Consider the following 24200-nt stretch of genomic DNA (forward strand, 5'->3'; position numbering starts at 1 on the left):
ACAACTGACAGCAGGCACTGCGATACAGCAGAGTAATTCTGCAGCCTGCACTGAAGCATTTTTTTTACCTGCAATTGAAAAGCATTGATGAACAGAAGTTTTCACATATAAGTCATATAGTGAAATAATAGAAAACATGCAAGGTAAGAGTCTAAAATTTCAATAAGAGCCTGGATTTTGTGTTGGTAATGATGGTGTATGTCACCCTTTGCCAACATGACTCCACTGAAATTGACAGCAAGTTCTGGGGTCTGTCAATGCACAAAATATTTTGGAAATCTGAAAGTCGCTGTCAGTTGTTGTTATAGATAGGTGAGGAAGGGATCTCAGCCTCCCCTTTCACCCCTTCTCTTGTTTGACTACAACAGGGTTTATTCTATTTTAACACAGTGCTTGAGCTTACCACCTCAGTGAGTGTTTGCTCCTGTTCCACTTATGTGATTGTAGGAAATTGCAGGAAAAAAACCATCAGACAGGTTTTCTTGAGTTTAAACAAGAAAGATGTAAGTTTATTACACTTAACACTCTTACCCGGTTAAAAATACAAAAGATAGGCTATACATTCAGGCGCACATTCACACAAGAGTCACACACACACAAATAGATTACAGAGGGAAAACAGATTTGGTGGTTGGATTAAAGTCCAGAATAAATGGAATTTAAATACAGTTTGTGAGTCCAATAGTCCTCAGCGGAAATTGTGGTCCTGAAGTCCTCGCTGGGCCACATGCAAGATGGCAGGCGTGCTTTGCTCAGGACACCTGAAGGCAGAAGAGGGAGTTGATTCTCGTCCCCTGGTTGCTGGCTGAAGCAGTTTGTTGTTATGAGGAGGTTCCCAGTCATAGCCTGATCTTCTCTTGATATTCTCTCGGGTGAGAGGGAGAGAGGGAGCCTGCTTCGCTGATGGCTTTCAGTTACTACTGTCTGCTGTCTGTGTGACAAAGCTTACAGTTTCTTCAGAGCTGTGCAGGCAGTCACATGAGTCTATTAACCCCCCCCCCCCCTTTGTTTTTAATGAGGTTTCTTTCTGGAATTTTCCCTGATTTTCAAGGTGCTACATGCCTCAAGATGTTCAGTCACACATGGAGGGGCTGGATCTTTCAAAGTTAATGGGTGTAGATAGCCTTGATGACCGTGTTGACAAAGCCATGCTGGGTAATTCAATCACTGAGAGCAAGCCATTGTTCTGGCTAGGCTTGGTAAGACATTTTGTCTCCAGTTTAATTTTCTGGTGTTTTAAATATAAATTGCAATGGCCATCTTGGCTTCCATTTTTTGACTTGTAGGATTTTTCCAATAAAAATCTAATGTAATGTTTCAACAGATGAAATTAATATTTCCCATTTGGCATATAGGGGTCTCGTGACACATCCGTACCACGCAGAATGAAATACAAAGGTGGAAGCATTTCATTAAGGGAGTGCAAAAGAAAAAAAGAAACACATAAATTTTTCATTCACTCTCAAATTCATTCATGAATTTTAGAATTGTTGCAGCTGTTTTTTCTCTGCAGCAACAAGGCTGATTTTATTTCCTTTCTTCTTGGAGTCAGTAGTCTGTCTAGGATGGTTATGTGTTGTCAAATGGATTTAAAGTTTCTTTAGCATCAATTTGTAACACCCTGGGGTTGGGCATCTCAACAAACATGTGGTCGTTGGGGAGTCTTGGGATCTGCAAATTTCCAGTGTTGTCTAAGGCCAGTTCTCCTGTAGGTACAACCTTTATCCCCTCAACTGCTGTTTCTGCAACATGTGGCTTTAACCATTAAGGTTCCAGTACCTTGACAATTTTTCTCCCTCGGGTGGTATTCAGTAATAAGTTGGTTTTAAGCCTGTATGAGGTGTCTGAAATTTTCTCTGGGCCCTTGTTCTTGCTCAATTCTGAAGTGAAATTGTGGGATTTGATTAGCTTTGAGCTGTGACCCGGTTCATTGGGTTCTGCAGTGGGTCGATCCACCCTGACCTCACTTTTCGTGTTCTGATGAGTTACACAAGTGCTGCTCACTTTAGGGCAGTTTTGTTTCCCCTTTCTCTTTAATGTGGGGAGGGACTCTTTGCTAATCTGTCCATCTTCCACTGCACTCCCCTGCAGCACTTCAACTAGGTGAGGCATCACCCTCACTCTTGCTTTGCCCTTCTGGGAAATTTCCTTGTCCCTGCAGGTTTCTGTAAATGCCATTAACAGCCTTGGTGGGGTGCTGCTTTGGCCTGCATTTATGTAGGAGGGTGTAGGGTCTAATTTTTCCAACTTTTCAGAGTTGGCTGACTGGACAGTAAGGGGTCCATTTGAGAGTCCTCACTGCCCTTTTGGTCACCTTCCTCACTAACTGTCTGCCAGACCTGTGCATGTCTGTCCCCTTTTGTTTTCGGCAGGGGTCTGTCACAATCCACCAGCTCTCTGCTGAGGGGATCCCCAAAAGCTGGTACAGGAATTAGGGGTGCAGGTTTTACTGCAGGTTGGGACTTCCCCACAACCTGGCACGTGTGGAAAGTTTTACTGAACTCCACCACATCTTTGTGGAGTTTTGGCCAGTCAAAATGCTGTCTTATGCTGGCTTTGTTTTTTTTGTACACCGACCTGTCCAGCCATGTAAGCTTGTGGGTTATTCTTAATATTTCTTTAAGTTACCACGGTGGCACCACTATCTGGTGAATGGCTGTCCACTCTTTGTCCTTGGGTCTGTGAGGAGGGCTCCACTTCCTCAGCAGCACTCAGGGACTCCCTCTGCTTCAATTTCAGTTTGGGCAGCCTGTGCTAACTTCATTAATACTGGGTCAGCTCATTGAGCCTCAACTAGGGAAAATTGGTTTAACCCATTCCCTGGGTCCTCTAATTCTCCATAGAAGGTTTCAGACAAGCAGACAGATAGGTGTCTGCAGTGCCAGTTCAGTCTTCTTTGATGGAGCTGGTTTGGCCATGTTTGGTCCGACTCACTACACAGGTATGAGAAATGTTGGGGACCATCTCCTGCAACTGCCCCGTCTCTCTGATCTTCTTCAGTCTCTCTACCACTACTGGGGAAGCTACTACCTTCGTCCCCGCCAGATCATTACCAGGAGCAGGTCGACCCCGTCCACAGGCAAATTAAGGAATTCCCCACAGTCACTGGTCCCAAAACTAGGTCGCGCTCCAAGTGCATCTGATATAAAGGTACGGGCATACCCTATGTCCAATATGATTCACTAACACTCTCGCATGCCTTTTCCCAGCAGAAGGGATCTGGTGGTCCCGTTTCCCTAAGTATGACGATGGGCTTTTTTGCCCCATTCGAGGCGAATGGTGTGACTTTCCCTTGGGATACAAAATGTTGATAACCATCAGGGATTTCGGTGTGTGCAATATAGTATAATGTAGGGTTGTTACTGGGCAGAATATGAAAATTGTCTGTGAGCTAAAGCCTGGCTTGGGTATAAAATTAAAACCCACCCCGGGCCCAGCCCGACAACAGCCAACCTGAACCCGACCCGACCCGAGCCCGAGTCCTTTTTTTTAAATGCCCGATGTGTTCGGGTTTGGTCGGGTCGTCAGGCTTTAATCAGAGGTGAGAAGAGTTGGGGTGGGGGGGGAAAGGAGGGGAAAGAAACAGCTACAAGTTCCAACAGAGGTTGTCGGGTCTGGTCGTGTTCGGCTCGGGTAGCCAGGCTTTACTGTGAGCAGCATCCTAGGAAATGATGTAATGGAATCTGTATAGAACCTCCTGGTTTTTTAATTCCTTCGTGGGATGTGGGCGTCACTGGCTAGGACAGCTTTTATTGCCCATCTCTAATTGCCTTTGAGAAGGTGGTGGTGAGCCGCCTTCTTGAACCACTGCAGTCCATGTGTGGTAGGTACACCCACAGTGCTGTTAGGAAGGGAGTTCCAGGATTTTGACCCAGGGATAGTGAAGGAATGGCGTTATAGTTCCAAGTCAATGACTTGGACGGGAACTTGCAGGTGGTGGTGTTCCCATGCATTTGCTGCCCTTGTCCTTCTAGTTGGTAGCGGTTGCGGGTTTGGAAGCCTTGGTATATTGCTGCAGTGCATCTTGTAGATGGTACACATTGCAGCCACTGTGCATCGGTGGTGGAGGGACTGAATGTTTGTGGATAGGATGCCAATCAAGCGGGCTGCTTTGTCCTGGATGGTGTCAAGTTTCTTGAGTGTTGTTGGAGCTGCACCCATCCAGATAAGTGGAGAGTATTCCATCACACTGTTGACTTGTGCCTTGTAGATGGTGGACAGGCTTTGAGGAGCCAGGAGGTGAGATACTCACCGCAGGATTTCTGGCTTCTAACCATGGTATTTATATGGCTACACTAGTTCAATTTCTGGTCAATGGTATCCCCCAGGATATTGATAGTGGGGGATTCAGCGATCGTAATGCCATTGAATGTTAAGGCGGAGCTGGTTAGATTCTCTTTTGTCTGAGATAATCATTGCCTGGCACTTGTGTGGTGTGAATGCTCCTTGCCACTTATCAGCCCATGTTCAGGTCTTGCTGCATTTCTACATGGACTGCTTCAGTATCTGAGGAGTTGTGAATAGTGCTGAATATTGTGCAATCATTAGCAAACATCCCCACTTCTGACCTTATGATTGAAGGAAGGTTATTGCTAAGCAAGTGCTGCTTGATAGCACTGTCGACGGCACCTTCCATCACTTTATTGATGATTGAGAGTAGACTGATGGGACGGCAATTGGCCGGATTGGATTTGTCCTGCTTTTTGTGTACAGGACATACCTGGGCAATTTTCCACATTGCCGGGTAGATGCCAGTGTTGTAGCTGTACTGGAACAGCTTGGTTCGGGGCGCAGCAAGTTCTGGAACACAGGTCTTCAATATTATTGCCGGAATATTGTCAGGGCCCATAGCCTTTTCAGTAATCACTGCCTTCCGTTGTTTCTTGATTTCACGCGGAGTGAATCGAATTGGTTGACGACTGGCATCTGTGATGCTGGGGACTTCAGGAGGAGGCCTGGAAATCTTCTGGCTGAAGATTGTTGAAAATCTTTATCTTCCGCACTGATGTGATGGGCTCCCCCATCATTGAGGATGGCGGGTATTGGTAGAGCCACCTCCCCCTGTCAGTTGTTTACCATACACCATACCAAGTAGGAGCAGAAGTAGGTCATTCGGCCCGTCGAGCCGGCTCCGCCATTCAATAAGATCATGGCTGATCCGTTTCTGTCTCGAATTCCACACTCTTATTTACCCCTGATAATCTTTGATTCCCTTGTCTAACAAGAATCTATCTACCTCCTACTTAAAAGTATTCAATGTCTCCACCTTCACCACCTTCTGAGGCAGAGAGTTCCAAAGCTGCACAACCCTCTGAGAGAATAAAATTCTCCTTGTCTCTGTCCTAAAAAAGGTGAATAATAATTTTAAAACAGTGCCCCCTAGTTCTGGACTCACCCACAAGAGGAAACATCCTTTCCACATCCACCTTGTCAAGACCGTTCAGAATCTTATCTACTCCAATCAAGTCTCCCCTCTCTCTTCTAAACTCCGGTGAAGACAAGCCCAGTCTGCCCAACCTTTCCTCATAAGACAACTCGTTTATTCCAGGTATCAATCTAGTAAACCTCCTCTGAACCACCTCCAACGTATTCACATCCTTCCTTAAATAAAGAGACCAAAACTGCAGAAAGTATTTGAGATGTGGTCTCACCAGTGCCCTGTATAACTGAAGCATAACATCCTTACTTTTATTTTCAATTCCTCCCGCAATAAAGGATAGCATTCCATTATCCTTCTTTATTACTTGCTGTACCTGCATACTAACCTTTTGTGACTCATGCACTAGAACACCTAGATCCCTCTGCACCTCAGAGGTCTGCAGTCGTTCCCTGTTTAAGAAATATTCTGCTTTCTTATTCTTCCTGCCGAAGTGAACAACTTCACATTTTCCCACATTATAGTCCCTCTGCCATATTTTTTCCCACTCACTCAACCTATCTACGTCGGTCTGCAAACTCCTTATGTCCTCTTCACCACATATTTTCCTACCTATTTTTGTGTCATCTGCAAATTTAGCTACTATGCCATCGCTCCCTTCATTTAAGTCATTGATATAAATTATAAGAAGTTGAGGCCCCAGCACAGACCCCTGTGGGACTCCACATGTCACATCCTGCCAATCAGAAAATGACCCATTTATGTATACTTTCTGTTTTCTGCCAGCCAATCTTATATCCATGCTAATATGTTACCCCCTACATCATGAGCTCCTACTTTGCGCAATAACCTTTTATGTGGCACCTTGTCAAATGCCTTCTGGAAATCCAAGTACAGTACGTCAACAGGCTCCCCTTTATCCACAGCGTATGTTACTTCTTCAAAGAACTCGAATACATTGGTTAAACACGATTTCCCTTTCACAAAGCCATGCTGACTATTCCCGATTGCCTTGATTTTTTCTAAGTGCCCAGCTATAGCCTCCTTAATGATCAATTCTAGCACCTTCCCCACGATAGACGTCAAGCTATAGTCTATTGTTACTGTTTCCTGCCTCTCCCCCTTCTTGAATAGAGGGGTTATATTTGCTACTTCCCAGTCTGATGGAACCTTTCCAGAATCTAGCGAATTTTGAAAAATTAACACCAACGCATCTACTACCTCATTAGCCACCTCTTTTAAGACACTGGGATGAAGCCCATCAGGACCTGAGGACTTGTCAGCCCGCAGCTCCATCAGTTTGCTCAGTACCACTTCCCTGGTGATTGTAATTTCAGCAAATTCCTCTCTTCCTTCCACCTCCTGATTTACAGCTAATACTGGAATGTTTTTAGTATTCTCTATAGTGAAGACAGAAGCAAAATATTTGTTCATTTCATCTGCCATTTCCTTATTATCTACTATTAACTCTCCATTCTCACTTGCTAGAGGACCAACACTCTCTTTACTTACTCTTTTCCTTTTTAAATACCTATAGAAACTCTTGCTATCTGTTTCTACATTTCTAGCTAGCTTCCTCTCATTCTCTAATTTCTTTCTTCTGATTAACCTTTTAGTCAATCTCTGCCGTTCTTGATATTCTGACCAATCATCTGACCTGCCACACCTTTGTGCAATTATTTGCTGTTTCCTTAAGTTTGATACTTTCCTTAACTTCTTTAGTTAACCACAGATGGTGGGTCCTCCCCTTTGAATATTTCTTTACAGTAGGAATATACTTACTTTGAGTATTCTGAAATATCCCCTTAAATGTCTACCACTGCTTCTCTATTGATCTATCTCCTAGCCTAGTAACCCAATTCATTTCAACTAGCTCAACTTTCCTGCCCACATAGTTGCCCTTATTTAAGTTTAAAATACTTGTCTTGGACCCACTCCTCTCTCTTTCAAACTGGATGTAAAAGTCAATTATATTGTGGTCACTGCTACCTAGAGGTGCCTTTACTCTGAGGTCTAATATAACCTGCTGTCTGGTTGGTTCCAGAATGTGCTGCTCTAAGAAACTATCTCAAAAGCATTCTATGAACTCCTCATCCAGGCTACTATTGCCAGTATGATTTTTCTTGTTTATATGTAGATTAAAATCACCCATTATTGTTGCCATCCCTTTATCACAAGCACCCAATATTTCTTCTTGTATACTACATCCTATATTGTGGTTACTATTACGGGACCTGTAGATCACTCCTACTAGTGACTTCTTTCTCCTACTATTCCTCATCTCCAACCAAACCAATTCTACATCCTGATCTCCTGAACTAAGGTCATCCTTAATTATTGCACCAATGCCATCCTTGATTAACAGTGCTACCCCTCCAGCTTTACCTAGCTTCCTATTCTTCTTGAATGTCATATAGTCCTCAATATTCAGGACCCAATCCTTGTCATCCTGCAGCGACGTCTCCGTAATGGCTATCAAATCATATTTATTTACTTCAATGCGCTCCGTCATTTCATCTACTTTGTTGTGAATGCTACGTGCATTCAGATACAGAGCCTGTAGTTTTGTCTTGATATCTTTGTAACATCTAGTCTTGACTGTTGGTGTGTTATTAGGTTATTTTCTCTCTGTCCCTTTCTGCCATTCTCTGACTTTCATTTCTCATATTACTATTCTGCTCTCCTGCCTTGACTCTACCCCTTGGTTTGCTACATCTACCCAGGCTTAATCCCTCACATGATCCAGGTGCCAGTGCCCCACAAACTGAAACCCACTTCTCCCACACCAGTCTTTGAGCCACATATTCATTTTACTAATCTGCCAATTGGCGCATGGCTCAGGTAATAATCCAGAGATTATTATCCATGAGGTTCTGCTCTTCAGTTTGTTGCCTACCAACATTTATTTATCTTATTTTTATTTAGAGATACAGCACTAAAACAGGCCCTTCGGCCCACCGAGTCTGTGCCGACCAACAACCACCCATTTATACTAACCCTACAGTAATCCCATATTCCCTACCACCTACCTACACTGGGGGCAATTTACAATGGCCAATTTACCTATCAACCTGCAAGTCTTTGGCTGTGGGAGGAAACCGGAGCACCCGGAGAAAACCCACGCGGTCACAGGGAGAACTTGCAAACTCCGCACAGACAGTACCCAGAATCGAACCCGGGTCAACTGGATGTGGCAGGACTGCAGAGCTTAGAGCTGATCCGTTGGTTGTGGAATCGCTTAGCCCTGCCTATTGAATGCTGCTTACACTGTTGGGAATGCAAGTAGTCCTGGGTTGTAGCTTCACCAGGTTGACACCTCATTTTGAGATATACCTGGTGCTGCTCCTGGCATGCCCGCCTGCACACTTCATTGAACCCGAATTGATTCCCCGGCTTGATGGTAATGGTAGAATGGGGGATATGCAGGGCCATGAGGTTACAGATTGTGGTTGAGTATAATTCTGCGGCTGCTGATGGCCCACAGTGCCTCATGGATGCCCAGTTTTGTGTTGCTAGATCTGATCGAAATCTATTCCATTTGGTATGGTGGTAAAGTGTAAGTGGAAGCCATGGATGCAAGATGTGTGTAAATAAACTCCTGTTATCCTAACCGACAGTCTCTTAGATATTCTCTAATAAGCCTTACAATTATCATAATATTACCGGGAGCAACACTGCTTCATCACTGTCAGAAAAACCTGCAACAAAATGCTCACAGCCAAATCAATTCAGGTCTCTCAAAAAGTGTGTAAAGGCTCAATTTGAGATTCTTTTCATGTTCCTGTGATAAAGTTAATCCTGGATCTTTCAGGGACCAATTCCCAGACTGTAACTGGAAAATTCTCAATGATACAGCAAAAGCCTCCATCTGCTGAACATGCACTGTTTTATTCCCAGGAGACAGTTGCAGCTCCAACTTTGATACCTTTGGACAGTGAGAGCTGATTGCATGGACTTGAGCAGTAATTTAAGCTAATAAATTCAGAAAGTGCAGGAAATACTCAGCAGGTCTGTGGAGAGAGAAGCAGCGTTAACATTTCAGGTCTGTGACCTTTCATCAGAACTGGCAAAAATTGGAAATGTAATAAATGTTAATCAAGTAAAGCAGGGGTGGGGGGAAAGGGTAAAAAAGGGAAGGTGATAGGACAGAAGGCCGGAGAGAATAACTGACAAGGAGGTCATAGGAGAAAGGAAAAGAGAGTGCGCTAATGGTGTGGTGAAAGACAAAGCATTAGTGCAGAGAAAGCGTTAATGACAGAATAATGAACAGCCCTAGCAAAAAGCATAAACATGAAAAACCCAGTTTAAGGCAGGCACATGGTAAAAAAATGATAACACAAAATAAAATAAAATAATAATTAAAAAAAGGGCCAGTCATGCTCTGAAATTATTGAACTCAATGTTCAGTCCAGAAGGCTGTAAAGTGCATAATCGGAAAATCAGGTGCTGTTCCTCGAGCTTGCAGTGATGTTACCTGGAACACTGCAGCAGGCTAACGACACAAATGTGGGCATGAGAGCAGTGGGGTGTGTTGAAATGGCCAGCAACTGGAAGCCTGGGGTCACGCTTTCGGACTGAACGGAGGTGTTCCGCAAAGCAGACACCCAATCTGCGTTTGGTCTCCCTGATTAGAGACGAGCGCATTGTGAGCAGCGAAAGTATACTAAATTGAAGGAAGTACAAGTAAATCGATGCTTCACCGGAAAGGAGTGTTTGAGGCCTTGGATGGTGAGGAGAGAGGAGGTAAAAGGATAGGTAAAAGCACCTCCTGCGATAGCATGGGAAGGTGCAGTGGGAAGGGAATGAGGTGTCAGGGGTAATGGAGCAGTGGACCAGAGTGTTGCAGAGGGAATGATCCCTTTGGAATGCTGACAGAGGAGGGGAGGGGAAGATCCGTTTGGTAGTGGCATCACGCTAGAGGTGGCGGAAATGGCGGAGGCTGATGCTTTGAATGTGTAGTCTGGTGGGGTGGAAAGTGAGGACAAGGGGAACCCTGTCACGGTTCTGGGAGGGAGGGGAAGGGGTGAGGGTAGAAGTGCGGGAAATGGGTCAGACACAGTTGAGGCCCTGTCAACCACAGGTTTGGGGGAGAATCCTTGGTTGAGGAAAAAGGAAGACATATCAGAAGCGCTGTTGTGGATGGTTGCATCATCAGAGCAGATGCGTCGGAGACAGAGAAATTGGGAGATTGGAATGGAGTCCTTACAGGAGGCTGGGTGTGAAGAAGTGTATTCGAGGTAGCTGTGGGATGTGGTGGGCTTGTAATGAATATTAGCAGACAGTCTATCCCCAGAGATGGAGACAGAGATGTTGAGGAAGGTAAGGGAAGTGTCGGAGATGGACCATGTAAAGGTGAGAAAAGGGTGGAAATTGGAAGCAAAGTTGATGACGTTTTCCAGTTCGTGATGAGAGAAATAATGGTACCATTACAGTCATCAATGTACCGGAAAAAGATTTGGGGTAGGGGTCCTGAGTAGAACTGGAACAAGGAACGTTCAACATACCCCACAAAAAGAAAGGCATAACTTGGATTCATGTGGGTACCCAGAACAACACCTTTTATTTGAAGGAAGTGAGTGGAGTTGAAGGGGAAGTTGTTCAATGTGAGAACAAGTTCAGCCAGGTGGAGGAGGGTCATGGTGGATGGGGACTGGTTGAGCCTCTATTCATGGAAGAAGCAGAGAGCCCTCAAACTGTCCTGGTGGAGGCTTGAGTTGTATAGAGATTTGACGTCCATAGTGAAGAGGCGGCGGTTGGGGCCAGGAATCTGGAAATTGTCAAAATGACGTGGGGTGTCAGAAGAGTCACGGATGTCGGTGGGAAGAGACTCGACCAGGGGAGAAAAGATAGAGTCAAGATAGGAAGAAATAAGTTCAGTGGGGCAGGAACAGACTGAAACAATGGGTCTGCCAGGACTGTCCCGTTTGTGGATTTTAGGAAGGAGGTAGAAACGGGCCGTCCGGAGTGCGGGACTGTAGAAACTGTAGAGGGAAGACCTCTGGAGGAGATGTGGTTAGTGACAGTCTTGTAGACAGTAGCTTGATGTTCGGTGGTGGGGTCATGGTCCAGGGGGAGGTTGGAAGAAGTGTCTGAGAGATGGTGCTCATCCTCTGCAAGGTCGACGTCATTATGCCAGACAACAACAGCACCACCCTTGTCTGCAGGTTTGATCACAATATCGGGGTTAGACCTGAGAGAACGGAGTGCAGCAAGTTCAGAGAGTGACAGGTTAGAGTGAGTGAAGGGAATGGGGAGATTGAGACGGCCGATGTCTCACTGACAGTTCCCAATGAAAAGATCAAAAACGGGTAAGGGGAGGAGGGAGGGATCCAGGTGGAGGGAGAATGCTGGAGGTGGGTGAATGGGTCTGCTCGTTGGAGGGAGGACGCCTGGTCAAAGAGGTGAGCACAGAGGCGAAGGCGAAGAAAGAAGAGCTCAACGTCAGGCAGAGTGCGAAATTCATTGAAGCGGGGGCATAAGGGGATAAAACTGATATCTATTGTTGAGTACAGATTGTTCAGTGTCAGAAAGGGAAGGTCAGAGCATATTGTGAATACACAGCAAGGGGTCAGATGAGAAGGGATGGGGTCAGAGGGAAGTGAAGGGGAAGAAGGATCTGGAGGGGCATTAGTCCCCATCGGCTGCTGGAGGTGGTGTTCCTCAACAGCTGAAAGGAAAAAAAAGTTTTGGTAACGCGTCAGATGAGATGAAGAATGAGATGAAACTGTGGAGCCGAACAGCTTTGAGATAAGGTGAGGCGGTGCTTCTGGAGAGAGAGGTCCAGTGTGTACATATGGTGGTGCATGGCACTGAGTGTGGAGCTCCGGATATAGTGGGAACAGATGAACATTGTCTTTCTCAGCGATACCTGTAATCCTGGGTGGATTCAAAACATGAAGGATGGAACTCCAGTTGGAATTCACGTAGAATAAGTTGGAGCCAGAGGCAGTCTCTGAGGAAGGAGATGTGGCTGTGAAAAAACATTTCCACAGATGCTGCCAGACCTGCTGAAAATTTCCAGCATCTGCAGAATTTTGCTTTTATTTTTGTAATTTAGGATGTAATGGATTGCTGCCAGATAGACTTTGTCATTGCAAGCATTCATCTGTGGCACTTTGAAAATGACTTTGTTAAATGAAGCTGGTGGGCAGCCATTGTCAGAACAGGTTACAATCAGGCTGATGAGTGGATCTTTTCATCCTCAAGTAAATTGTAAGAAATGTGATGGCTGGGAATTGAATCCAGGTCAACTGCTTGGAAGGCAGCTATGCTTACCACTGCACCACCATCACACAACTGATAGCAGCAGCTGCCACACAGCAGAGTAATTCTGCAGCCTGCCCTGAAGCATTATTTTTCTGCAATTCAGAAACATTGATAAACTGAATAGAACAGTGCACCTTCAGAGGACGGAGGCTTTTGCAGAATAAATGGTTGACTATTTAGGACTGAGATGAGGAGAAATTCATTCACGTAAAGGGTTGGGCATCTGGAGTTTTCCAGCCCAAAGGACTATGCGTTTTCAACCAATGAATATATTCAAGTTAGACATTGGTAGATTTTTGGATGCTGAGGGAATGAAACTATATGAGAATATTCTGGCAAGTTGGATTTGAGGTAGAAGGTCAGCCATGGTCGTACTGAATAGTGGAACAGGTTAGAAGGCCGAATGGCCTATTCCTGCTTACATTTCTTCTGCTCTATGTTCTTAAAGTCTATCTGCCGACAATCCATCACATGCTAAAAGGCTACACTGCTACCCAAGTCCATGTAATAAACTCTCACTGTCTAAAAATATCAAAGGAAGAGCTGGGACCATCGCTTGGGAATACAGCGGCAGATTTTCTGAGGAGGCAAGTTTTAACATCAGTGGGGTTTTTTTCCATTTGAGGTCAGGGAATTGGTCCCTGAGAGGCCAGTGATAGAGAAAATGTGAAGAGTGTTATCAGGATCACAAAATGGCGCTTTACATACCTTGTAAAATTGATTTATTGATAAGTTTTAGTCTCTTATCTTTCATGTTTTTCTTTCTCAGTCCATCTTGATTTTGGTCAGAATATTTCAGTTCATCAATGCTTTTGAATTGAATAAAAAGATGATGGTTCAAGGCAGGCTGCAGAATTATTTTGCTGTATATCAACTATTGGGGTCAGTTGTGTGATGGTGCAATGGTAAGCCGAGCTGTCTTCCAAGCAGCGGAGCTTGGTTCAGTTTCCAGCCATCACATTCCTTATGTTAGACTTGCAGATGAACAGATCCAATAATAATGTAGCTGTGCAGTTAGAGCTAGGAATATTTACTGAACAGACTGGCTATGGGAATTTGGTAATGCTGGGATTCACTAACAAATGGTCCCACACTGGAGTCCAACTAAATTTGAACTAGTTTTCTTACTTTAAAATTTTACTTGAAAACTGTTAGTCAGTGGCAGTCAACATCAGAGGACGCTGATGGAAATAAGGGTAGAAATTGTGGAGTTTCTGCCCCCAACTTCCAATACTTCATTGATATGGGGCGGTGCCAGAGGACTGAAGAATTGCAACTGTTACACCCTTATTCAAAAAAGGGGGAGAAGGATAAACCTGGCAATTACAGGCCAGTCAGTTTATCGTCAATGGTGGGGAAACGTTTAGAAACAATAATCCAGGAGAAAATTAACAGCCACCTGGGCAAATATGGACTAATAAATAAGTCAGGGCAAAGCGTGTTTGACTAACTTGATTGGGTTTTTTGATGATGCAACAGAGAGGGTGGATGCGGCCAGTACAGTTGATGTTGTGCATATGGACTTTCCAAAAAGCATAATAAACTGATTAGTAAAACTGAAGTCCATGGGATAAAAGGGGCAGAAGCAGCATGTATATGAAATTGGCTAAGGGATTAGAAACATAGAGTTGTAATGAATGGCTATTACTCAGACTTGAGGGAGGTACTCATTAGAGTTCTCCAAGTTTCAGTACTAGGGCCATTTCTGTATCTGATAAACATTAATGACTTGAATTTGGGGGCAGAGGGCATGATTTCAAAATGTGCAGGTGACATAAAACCTGGAAGTGCAGCAAACAGTGAGGAAAAGAGTAATAGACTTTAATAGGACATAGACAGGCTGGTGGCGTGGGCGGACACATGCAGATGAAATATAACACAGAAAAGTGTGCTGTGATACATTTTTGTAGGCAGAATGAGAAGAAACATACACGATTAACAGTACAATTTATCGGCGGTGCAAGAGAGAGATCTGCGTGCTGTTGAACAAATGTTTGATGGTACTGACACAGGATAACAAAGTCATTACAGCACGGAAGCAGTGCACTGTCCTCGGACAGTAACTTGCCATCATTAGATTTAGAATAGTTACGGAAAAGGACAAGGAACAATCAAGGTTTAAAATACATAACTGGAGGAGGGCTAACTTCAGTAAGTTGAAAAGACCAAGAGAGATTGGAACCAAAAATTGGTACGCAAAACTGCAACTGAATAATGAGAGGCCTCCCGAGAGAAGTTGGTTCAGGTACAGAGTAGACACATTCCCATGAAGGGGAAGGAAAGTGCATGCAAAGCAAGTGATCCTTGGATGCTTATAAAGATATCAAGGTTAAAATGAGGCAGGATTATGACAATTGCAAGGTTTTTAATATAATAGAAAACCATGCTGAATATAGAAAGTACAGAGAAAATCTAAAAAAGGGAATAAGAGAGATAGAGTATGATAGAAGATTAGTACTTGACATAAAAGGGAACCCAGAAGTCTTCTTTAAACACAGAAATGGAAAAAGGCAGTCAAAGAAAGGGCATGGCTGATTAGGGACCTAAAAGGAGATATTCTTGTAAAGGCAGAGGGCATGACTGAGGTACTAAATGAATACTTTGTATATGCCTTCACCAGACAAGAGGATGCTGCCAAATGAGCAGTAAAGGAGGAGGCAGTAGTGATATTGGATAGAATAAAAATAAAGAGATATTTAAAAAGTTGGCAGTCCTCAAAGTAGAAAATCATCTGGACTAGATGGGAATGCGCCCTACGTTTCTGAGGAAAGTAAGGGTGGAAATTGCAGAGACCCTGGTAACAGTCTTCCAATTCTCCTTTGATGTGTTGTTGGTATCAGAGGACTGGAGGATTGCAAATGTTATACCTATGTAAAACATGGGAGATGGTTAAATTCAACAACTACAGGACAGTCAGCCTAACATCAATAGTGAAGATTAGAGACAATTTTCCAGAGAATAATAATTGCCATTTGGAGAGGTATCGGTTAATAAATGGATGTCAGAACAGAGCTGTTAAAGACAAATCATGTTTGATTAACTTGAGTTCTTTGATGAAATAACAGAGACAGCTGATGAGGGTAGTGTGGTTGATGCTATGTATCTGGACTTTCAAAATGTGTTTGACCAAGTACTACACAATAAACCTGTTAGTAAAATGAAGCCCATTAAAGGGATAGTGGCAGCATTGGTATAAAATTGGCTAAAGGACAGAAAGCAGAGAGTGGTGGTGAATGGTTGTTTTTTCGACTCGTGGGAAGGCTGAATACTATAAGCCCGCCGCTGGGTGATAAAAATGGTGGCTGCATGTCAAACAGCCGCCGCGACTCCAAGCATGGCGGCTGATTTAAATAGCTATGGCGGGCCGCCCTCCCCCCCGAACATGTGGAGGGAGCGGACTGTCCGTCCCTGGCCACTGGCGACAGCTGCCTCTGCGCAGGTGCTGACGCCATTTTTAAAGGGCTGTCAGAACTACCGTCAAATTTAAATACTTAAAGAAAGATTAAATGAAATTAAATAAATACATCTCTTTTGCCCCTCTCTCACCCCCCAATAACAATTAAATTAATTATTTGCCCTTCCCCCAAAACACTTACCTTGACCATCTGACCTACCCCCCTCACCCCGAAACTGCACAAACTTTAAACTATAAGACCATCCCCTACCCCATGATGTTAATTTGAACCCATCCCCCAACCCTCTCCCCACCAGTGGACCCAAAGGCGCGGCAGTGCTGGCTGCCGGGGTGAAGATCGCGGTGGGATTTCAGGAGGTGATGGGAGAGTAATTAATGCAGGTGTTTAAATTTATTTAAATTGCAGTCCCATTGCCGAGCAGCGGGGTCGGGGGTGGGGGGATGGGGGTGTTCGCCACGAGGCCTCGCCGCCATCGGCAATATCAGGCCAGGCCCTGCCGGCGTCAAGGTCCGTGGCGGGTCTCATCTGGGGTCATCTTCAGGCCCTCCCACCACGGATCCCGACATCGAGGTCTCTATAGAATCCAGCCCGGAGGTACACAGAGGCTGGTATAAGCATCATTGTGCTTTTTGACATATATATTAATGAACTGTACTTGGCTATACTGGGCATAATTACAAAGTTTGCACATGCAGGACAGAATTTAATGCGGCCATTTAAGCGAGAATGGTGGCAAGGGGGGGGGTGGGGATGACGAATCACGTTGGAACCGTCCGCCCGGTAATCCGGCATCGTGACGTCAGTTCCGGGTTTTGTCAGAGGTGGGAAAGCACCAAGGCAGCATTGCCACCACGATGTGACAGAAATCTAATTTAAATTGCTGAGCAGATGATTGTAATGCATTTGCATCTAATCCACCTCGACCTAATTGTGGGTTGTGATTTAGTGGACGGCGGGCAGCACACGCCTGCTTTCGGGTTCATGGCTGTTAAAAGCTGATGGCATCAAGACGAGAGGCTTCAATGTCATGATGGGGAGGTAGCCATGAACAGTGCTGCACAGGGGAAGATGGGGGTGTGGCAGCCATTGTCGGACTGTGTTGCTGTGTGCTCTGCCAGGTGGTCAGGTTCTTGGGGTCTGTTATGGGGGGGGGGGGGAAAGATAATTGGTTTTGGGCGGCCTTAGCTATTGTGTGAGATGTTTCATCGCCATACTCCTGGATGAGAGGGTTGGCTATGAGCAAGTCTGGGCACTGAGGACCATCAGGCAGTCCGCCGGGAGAAGTGTCAAAAGCTCAGCTGCCAAGGCAGCCGGTCATGCCAAGAAGTGTCCACCTGCTCTAAAGAGTGTACAGGACTCGAATCAGCTACCTCTAAATGTTCGAATGGCATTGTCAGTGAAGACGACCAGTCTCCAGGGAGGCACGACTGATGTAGCCTGTTGCAGAATGAGTTGCGACCTGTGGGATTTGGGGGTCACCCTATGTTAATGGCCCTAAAGATCAAAGTGGCACTTAACTTTCACGTGTCTGGATCTTTTCAACGATCCACAGGGAATGTATGTGAGGTCTCCCAGGCAGCAAACCAACACCCTGGTGACCAATGCCCTGTGTTCAACAGAGCCGGCAACTATGTGCGCTGGTGGACTGACAGGGTCATCTTTGGATTTCATCGAGTACAAGGTGTAATAGCATGTGGCCATCAAGACTCCCATGGACTAGCCAACTGCATTCATCAGCTAGAAGGGTTTCCATTCAATCAACATTGGTCTGAGACCACCGTACGTGTTTCCTGCAGGTGTGTGCCCACTTCCCGGGAAGCAGCCACGACGCCTACATACTTCGACAGTCCCAGGTGCCACAGCGTTCCAGGCCCCCCGCTCGCCTTCAGACATGGATTCTCGGGAGCAAGAGCTACCCATTGAGACGTGTCTACTCATGTCTGTCAGGAACCCTCGCAATGTAGCAGAGGAGAGGTACAGCACTTGCCACGGCTCCACCTGAGCGACCATTGAGCAAGCCATTGGGCTGCTGAAGATGAGCCTCTGGTGTCTCGATCTAACTGTTGGAGCCCTGCAGTATGCCCCAGCAAGGGTCTCGTGTATTGTGGTGGTGTGCTCTGCTCTGCACAATCTAGCACTGGAGAGCAGGGAGGCCTTCCATGACAATGAGATGCCTGAGCTACGCTCTCCACTGATGAGGAGGATGCAGAGGAGGGAGAGGAGGAAGCGTGCAGGATGTTGAAGCCCTTGCACCAGAGGCCAGGCAGGTTGAGCGACATGCCAAGGAGGCAAGAGACAATCTCATATTTACCCATTTCCAGCCTTGCTGATGTCCACTCACAGAAAAAACAATAAAGGACTCACCTCAATGGATGTAGTCTGTTGCAAGTCATATAACTAGGACAGTAGTAAGGGCTTTAAACTAAATCGTGGGGGGCGAGGTATCAAATGAGGAAGATGTGAGAATTTAAAGAGAGTGGAGAAGGCAAGAGAGCAAAATAGCAGGAAGGGACAGTGCATACAAACTCAAGAGTGAGCCAGCAGATACAACTAGAGATTGTGAACTAACAGAGTGGGGGGAGGGTTCAGGTTAGCTGAGATTTAGAAATCCAAAGAGAAAGGTCGAGGCATCAGAACAGTACAGCATTGTGGGTAAAAACAAGCAGAATGGGACAGGAAGAGACAGAGTGTTCAACAAAATTTGTACATCAGCAAATACGTTCATTGAAGAGAATAGAAGCAAAAAATGAAATTAAAGGTTCTATATCTAAATGCACAAAGCATCTGCAATAAAGATAGATGAACTAGTGGCACGAATACAGGTACATGATTTAGATCTAATTGCCATCACAGAGACATGGTTACATGGTGATCAAGGTTGGGAAATAAATATTCTAGGGTACACAATGTTTTCGGAAAGACAGACAGAATAGCAAAGGAGGAGGGGTAGCCCTGATAGTAAAGGATGACATTAGGGCATTAGTGAGAAAGGATCAGGCTTCAAAAGATCATGAAGTAGAAACAGTGTGGGTGGAATCAGGAATAGCAAGAAGCCGAAAACACTGGTGGGAGTAGTTTATAGGCCCCCTACCAGTAGTTATACCGTTGGATAGAGCAATAAACAAGAAATTATTGGAGCTTGTAACAAAGGCAATCTAATAATTGTGGGGGAGTTGTATCTTCACGTAGACTGGGACCATGAAATTGCAGGAGTGGTCTAGAAGATGAGTTTGCAGAGCGTTTTCGGGACCGTTATTGGAGCAATATGTTGTGGAGCCAACTAGGGATAAAGCTATCTTAGATCTAGTATTGTGTATTAAAGCAGGGTAAATTAGCAATGTGATAGTAAAAGATCCACTGGGGAACAGTGATTATAATACCATTGAATTCCATGTTAAGTTTGAAAGTGACATGCTCCAATCACAAACGAGAATCTTAAAAGTAAACAATGTAGGCATGAAAGGAGAACTTGCTAAGGTAAATTGGGAAAATAGACTAAAGGGTATGGCGGTAAATGAATAGTAAGTAACCTTTAAAGAAACAATTCAAAATGTTCACCTAAAATACGTTCCTTTGAAAAACAAAAACTCAGCAAGAAAGACTCATCTGTGGCTCACTCCAGAAGTTAAGGATAGCATTAGATTAAAAGAAGAGGCTTACAATGTTGCAAAAAAGAGTAGCAAGTCTGAGAATAGGGAGTGTTTTAGAAACAAGCAAAGGGCCACCAAAAAGCTGATAAAAAAGGAAAAAATAGAATGAGAATAAACTTGCCAGTAATATAAAAACAGATTTAAGAGCTCTTATAGGTACATCAAAAGGAAGAGAGTAGCTAAAGTAAACATTGGTGCCTTTGAAGCAGAGGCAGGAGAAATTATCATGAGAATGAGGAAATGGCAGAGACATTGAACAAATATTTTGTGCCTGTCTTCACAGTAGAAGACACAGTTTCAGACCAGAAATAGACAGTAACCTAGGGGCTAAAAAGAGTGAGGAAATTAAGAAAATTCATATCAGCAGAGAAAAAGCAATGGAGCAACTTAAGGGACTAAAATTTGACAAATCTCCAGGACCTGATGGCCTACATCCTAGTTGCAGAGATAGTGAATGCATGAGCTATGATTTTCCAAAATTCCTTAAATTCAGGAATAGTCACATCAGATTGGAAGTTGGCAAATGTTACACTGCTTTTCAAGAAAGGAAGGAGGGAGAAAACAGGCCAGAAAAAATTAACCTAATATCAGTCATTGAGAAAATGCTAGAATCTATTATTCAGGAAGTCTTAACAATACACTGAGAAAAACACAGTATGATTAGAACAAGTCAGCATGGTTTTACTAAAAGGAAATCATATTTGACAAATTTATTAGTTTTTTGAAGATGTAACTAGTAGGGTAGATAAAGGGGAACCAGTAGATGTAGTATACCTGGATTTCCAAAAGGCATTCGATAAGGTGCCACACAAAAGGTTAATGGGCAAGATAAGAACTCATGGAGTTGGGAGTAATATATATTAACATGGATAGATGATTGGCTAACGGGCCAGAAGCAACAGGTGGGCATAAATGGGGAATTTTCAAGTTTGCAGTCAGTAAATAGTGGGATGCTGCAAGGATCAGTGCTGGGGCCTCAGCTATTTACACTCTATGTTAATGACTTAGATGAAGAGACAGAGAGTAATGTATCTACGTTTGCTGATGATACAAAGCTTGGTGGAAGGTAAGCTGTGGGGAGGACACAGAGAGGCTGCAAAGAGATATAGACAGGTTAAATGAGTGGGCAACAAGATGGCAAATGGAGTGTAATGTAGGGAAGTGTGAAGTTATTCATTTTGGTTGTATGAATAAAAAAGCAGAATAATTTTTAAAAGGCGTGAAACATGTAAGTGTCGATGTTCAAAGAGACTCGAGTGTGCTTGTACAAGGAGCACAGAAATTTAACATGCAGGTGCAGCAAGCAATTAGGAAGCAAATGACATGTTGGCCTTTATTGCAAAGGTATTGGAGGACAGGAATAAGGAAATATTGCTACAACTGTATAGGGTTTTGGTGAGACCACAACTGGAGTACTATGTGCAGTTTTGGTTTCCACATGAAAGAAAGGGTGTACTTGCATTGGAGGCAGTACAGCGAAGGCTCACTAGATTGGTCCCTGGGAGGAGGGGGTTGACGTATGATGAGAGGCTGAGTAAATTGGGCCTGCATTCTCTGGAGTTTAGAAGAATTAGAGGTGATCTCATTGAAACATATAAGATTCTAAAGGGGTTGGATAGGGTAGACACTAAGAGATTATTTCTTCTGGTCAGGGAATCTAAAACATGAGGGCACAGTCTCAGGATAAGCGGTCAATCATTTAGGACTGAGATGGAGAAATTACTTCACTCAAAGGGTTGTGAATCTTTGGAATTCTCTACCCCAGAGGGTTGTGGATGCTCCATCATTGAATACATTTAAGGCTGGGATAGATAGATGTTTGGTCTCTCAGGGAATCAAAGGATATAGTGAGCGGGCGAGAAAGTGGAGTTGAATCCTAAGATCAGCCATGATTGTATCAAGTGGCAGAGCAGGCTCTATGGTCAATATAGTCTACTTCTGCTCCTATCTCTTGCATTCCTGTGCTCTTGTACTTGCCTGTTTTCCATCTGTGTTCCCTGACTTGTGTCCAACTGCAAACCATGCTAGTGCCTATGGGAGATCATATGTTAAGGAGAGCTGTAGACACATTGGCATTCCACTAAGGGGAAGGAGGAAGTCAGCAGCTCACAATTAAGACATAATGGAACAATAATGAGTGGCGCAGTGGTTAGCACCGCAGCCTCACAGCTCCAGTGACCCAGGTTCAGTTCTGGGTACTGCCTGTGTGGAGTTTGCAAGTTCTCCATGTGACTGTGTGGGTTTCTGCCGGGTGCTCTGGTTTCCTCCCACAGCCAAAGACTTGCAGGTTGATAAGTAAATTGGCCATTGCAAATTGCTCCTTGTGTTGGTAGGAGAATGGTGGGGATGTGGTAGGGAATATGGGATTAATGTAAGATTAGTATAAATGGGGGGTTGTTGGTCAGCATAGACTTGGTGAGCCAAAGGGCCTGTTTCAGTGCTGTATCTCTCTATGACCTTTACACAATGATTGTTAAATTACTCGAACAAAATAACTTTATAATAATTATTACATGTTGGATGTCAGACACCCGTGAATCCCCAAATGTGGCAAGGTGTTTTTCTTAATGCGTTTGTGAGTGCTCCTACGCTGTCGGCCTTCCCCGCTCCTGACAAAATTGAATGGCATCGGGACAGCAACAGGCACTCCACCACCCCTTTCCTCGCTATTTTAGGGGCCCCCAAGCTACCCTGCCCAATTCTTAGAGGGCTGATAAAATTCAGTCCAGTGTGTGTATATGTGTGTATGCTTGTCTGTGTGTGTGAATGTGTGCATGTCTGTGCACGTCCCTGTACATGTCAAAGACCACTGAGTGCTCTCGGAAAGAGGGCATTCTGACTACATGTATTATTTTCACCTAGTGCTTCCTTCCTGCATTGCTTCCAACTTTGACCTGGGCTGACTATAAGTCCCAGAGGCTCTCTGAGAACCCCGTGCATACTCCCACAGTTTTATACACTCCACTCTATAATATGGATTTGCATCATGCATAGCACACAGATAGGGGCTAGAACTAACGGCCTCCAAATCGCACATTTCTAAATTGCATATTCTTGTTTGTCCACTGGGAGGCAGCTGGAGACTGCAATTAATAATCCTTATTCTCTCTTGAAGAAATTGTATCCTCATTGAAGGACAGTCAGCTTTAATGAGAAGATGGGAAGAAGTTAAAAGCGATTTGGGACAGTGTTTCAATACATAGTTCAAATTCTTGTTCAGGATCCATACAGGGCATTGCCTCCTTGCCTGGTGTTTAGTCAAATTAGAACCTCACCTACTCATTTTTCAAATGCTCTAAATCTGCCTTCCCTCACTAGGTGGCAGCCTAGTCCTTGGGATAAAGTCTTATGTAAAGAAATTACTGTACTTTGCTCCACTTGCAATTTTCTTGAAACAACCTTAAATTAAATCACATCTCAAACACACAATGAATTACTTTTCAGCATCCATTGCAGTAATGTCAATTCATGGGACCCATGTTTGACATGAGACAAATGCTTAAAACACAAGAAACTTGCTATAAAGATTTTGAATTTCTATATTTTTCAAACATAAATCAATATAGATTGACAGTTGGTTTATAAACCTTAGTAGAGGGGTATTTAATCTTTAACAGGTCAGAGCTCTTTACAAAAATGATAGTACTGCATCTGAAAATGCTTTAGAAAGAACTTTTTAAAAATCCTATCTGTTATCTCCACACCTGTTAAAGAAAGATTCACCCTCCTCCCACAGTCAGTATTGGCTGAAACAGCTGCCTCATTATAGGGTACTTGTTCCTTTGATATATGAACTGCTGGAAGATTCACAGGATTTAAAGTAATAGCCAAAGAAAACATTTTTTTTTACTATAACTTAACTAGAATATATACATACATATGGCTACTGCCAAACACATCTAAACACATCATACTCTGTCAGGCTCCACCCACAACTCCCTGGTCATGTGTGACACGACATTGCTTCCTCCAGTGACCTTCACTTATAGCTTCTTAAGGTGGTCCTCTTAAGGTTGTTCCATAATATCTCCCTATTTTCCAAAGATAAAAACAAATGTACAATATACAATGATACTGCAGTTTGAATTAACTATACATGATAAAACAAAACGTTATTTATAAGTGAGCAGGTTTAACACTCTCTAAAACATAGAGGAGGTTCGCCCAATCTTATAATCGTAAATCTCTTCCCAGAACTGAATTAATCTTGATGACTCCTCTGAAACTCTGGTGAGAGAACTCTGATTAACATGCTTTTCCATTGTGCTCGTAGCTTCTGTATGTTCATCTGTGACTTTGTCTTTGAACATGTCAGCAATGCCAAAGGATTGCCACATGTAGTGTAGTCGAACAGCTCTCTGAGTTGACTTTGGTTCCATCTGAGAATCGCACCATTGGGTGTCAGGAATTGTACGATCTGGGCTGATCGCATTTCCTCACAACCTCTGCAGGATACCAAATTCTCAACACGTGATTGAGGACTCTGATCTT

General features: G+C 44.0%; 1 non-coding gene across 1 annotated transcript; it reads right to left on the reverse strand.

The window, feature by feature from the left end:
- Window positions 1-12597: 12597 nt before the first annotated feature.
- Window positions 12598-12669, reverse strand: trnag-ucc (transfer RNA glycine (anticodon UCC)). Its single transcript has one exon. It is a non-coding gene; the product is annotated as a tRNA-Gly (tRNA).
- Window positions 12670-24200: the final 11531 nt, after the last annotated feature.

Source organism: Heterodontus francisci, chromosome 36, assembly GCF_036365525.1.
Source record: "Heterodontus francisci isolate sHetFra1 chromosome 36, sHetFra1.hap1, whole genome shotgun sequence".
NCBI lineage: Eukaryota > Metazoa > Chordata > Chondrichthyes > Heterodontiformes > Heterodontidae > Heterodontus > Heterodontus francisci.